Genomic DNA, 2,915 nt, shown 5'->3' with positions numbered 1-2,915 from the left:
CTATCATCATCGCTGTCATGTAAGGACACACTTACTACCTACCTGGTGGTTTCTACACATTGCTTTGTATTACTTTATTCTTAACGACAGCTCTGCCAGTCAGGTCTTTCCCCTTTTGTAGATGAGCAAACTGAGATCTAGAGAACTGAATAGCATTCCCAAAGCCACCCTTGTACCGAGGAAACTGGGAAACAAACCCAAGCCATCTCCTGAATCCAGAGCTCACCCATTCTTTCATGAGACATCAACCTTCCTAGGCTGTCCTCAGTTCTCAGAACACAGAAGAGTCTGTCTGCATCATCAGAGCTCAACCTTATGGACCATCTTATCCACATGGCCAGTGGTCAATCTCTTCATCTTCTGAGGCCAGAGATGAACCCTGCACCTGGCACTGAAGTCAATAGCACATGGACTCTACACTGCTCTTCAAACCACAGACTTTCTGTTTAAATATTATGGTCAGAATACCAGGATGGTTTTGTCACATTCAGTATTACCTAATCAAAGCAATGAGAGTCTTAGGCATCTGTGGCTGGCACAGAGCCCTTAAAACTATCACACACAGAGTCGTCGGCGAAAGGATGCCTATGTAAGTAGGCCCACCGCAGGGCCACGGGTGACCAGACCGCCCATAACAGAAAAGATTGGATGCCTGAAGCTGCAAGAATAAGACCAGAATTTTCAGGAGAGTTACTGTACCCAACAATTCAGATATGGCGGAAGTGAAGTCAATGTTCTGAGAAGTTCTTCCAAAACAAGGGCAGTTGTCTGTAGAAGATGTAACCACTATGGTGCTGTGTAAACCCAGAATTTTACCCTTGAAATCTCTGACTCTGGAAAAACTGGAAAAAATGCAGCAAGCAGCGCAAGATACAATTCGCAAACAAGAAATGGCAGAAAAGGAACAGCAGATAACCCACTGACCAATACCCAGCACTCTAGAGAAGACACTCCCTTTCAAGTTACTTAAAATATTCTGCATCTCTATGCTGAACATAGTATTCGCTAATAAAAATAAGTATTCCTCTCTGTAAAAATAAAGATTGGGAACATTTGTGAATTTAAACGATAGTATGCATTAAATCCAAACTTGGAACAAAAAAAAAAACTATCACACACACATAATATTATATATATGTATATATATATATGTGTGTGTGTGTGTATATATATTATATATATATATATCACCTTATGTATATAGTGATTTACTGAAAACTCTTTCTGGGTTTGTTGTTGTTTGAACCCTTAATGTATGCCAGGCACCGTGCCAAAAGTAATATTATCCCATTTGCTCCTCAAAAACAAAATTAAAATCCTTATGTATGCAAAGTACTGCTACCATATCCAGTGTACAGTTAGTAAGTAAGCTGGTGCACAGTTTAAATAATTTTCCAAACGTCACATAGTAGCACAAGACTCATACTTGAAGCTAACAAGAAAGCTCTTGAGAAGAGAGACTGCGCTGTAATTAGTAAATAATAGCAGCTTCTTGTGTTCCCCCAGAATCAAGCCTGGGGGCCCTGGGTGAAGTCTCTGATGGCTCAGCTTCCTGGACAGGGCTGCCCAGCCATTTGTCAGCATAGGCTGACCTGTCATCAACCCCTAGCAGGCTTTTGTCCCGAGCCTCCAGCACCATCAAACACACAGCCCCCTGTTCATTTAGAAATGAGTCACAGAAGCACATCTTCCATTACGCTTACCATTTTCCCCAGCTATTACAGATTCAAAGCGGACTCTCAAGGAGGCAGCATGCCTGCCCAAGCAAGCAGAGATTTGAGAAACACTTTGGTGCACAACCATGCCTGAAGTTGATGACTTATTTGCAACCTTGATAACTGGGTCTTTTGTACCAATAAATTGCTTAAATTGCTTCTACGACTCTCTCACCCTATTTTTCCCTTGACTTCTCCTGTCACTATGGATATGTGATCATGAAACAAATTAGCCATATTACCTCTGAATTTTTAATGTGTGGCATTCAGTATGGCAAACTGTTTTAGGATTGCCCCTTCCTTGGCTTTTATCATAACCACATTGCCTCTTCTTTACCTCCCTACACTGAGTAGTGACTGTTCTAGATTCAAGGAGCTTCTGTGGGAAATGATAATGGACGCCATATGTGTCCTACTGCTGACCTCCCCCTGTAGGTTTCAATGTGCTTTTGGCCTTGCCCATTCTTTCACTAATTTGCATGTTTTCAGTAGGATCCCCACACCCCACCTCCATGGGATCTAGCTGGGGCTGGGTACAATATAGAGTCTCAGCATGGAAGTAGAACCGTGCCATTCTTGGTAGTGATCCACAATGATCTATAGCAGTCAATTCTTTCCTCCTTCTTCCCCCTCGTTTCAGCTGTTCCCCTCTTCCACAGCCCTTGTTCTCTCCAGTTTACCCATTTTGGGGGACCCTCGAGATCACCCTCAATTGAATAATTCACAAGAAGAATTCCCACAACTCAGAAAAGCTGTTTTCCTCCTGCTCGTAGTTGATTGCAGTGAGAGAATGCAGGTAATAATTGTCAGGGAGGAAAAGACAAGACTCCAGAGTACAAAAGAAAGGAGACAGAGCTTTCAATTGTCCTTTCCCAGGGGAGTCACATGGACAGACTTAGTTCTCCCAGCAACAATGTGTGACAACGCAGACAAAAATATTGCCAACTAAGGCTGTTCCCCAGAGCTTTGATGTCCAGAGATTTTATAAGGGGTTAGTCACACAGGCAGGCAGCATGTGCATAATTGACCTTAGCCACTCTGTCGCCAGCCCCAACAGAGGTCAAACTGAAACAGCATGGCCCAAAGCAGCCTAAGTATATAAAAACAGGTGTTCAGCATAAATCACATTGTTAGCATGGACCATCTGGCTGGCCTTAGGTTTCAGGTATACAAAGATACTCTGTCATACAGAGTATTCCA

The 2,915-nt window shown here is 42.8% G+C and overlaps 1 pseudogene; it reads left to right on the top strand.

The window, feature by feature from the left end:
* Positions 1 to 570: 570 nt before the first annotated feature.
* LOC125359517 lies at positions 571 to 1,099 on the top strand (annotated as a pseudogene).
* The last annotated feature ends 1,816 nt before the right edge of the window (positions 1,100 to 2,915 follow it).

The sequence above is a fragment of the Perognathus longimembris genome, chromosome 11 (assembly GCF_023159225.1).
Source record: "Perognathus longimembris pacificus isolate PPM17 chromosome 11, ASM2315922v1, whole genome shotgun sequence".
NCBI lineage: Eukaryota > Metazoa > Chordata > Mammalia > Rodentia > Heteromyidae > Perognathus > Perognathus longimembris.
This window is presented reverse-complemented; position numbering and strand designations above follow the sequence as displayed.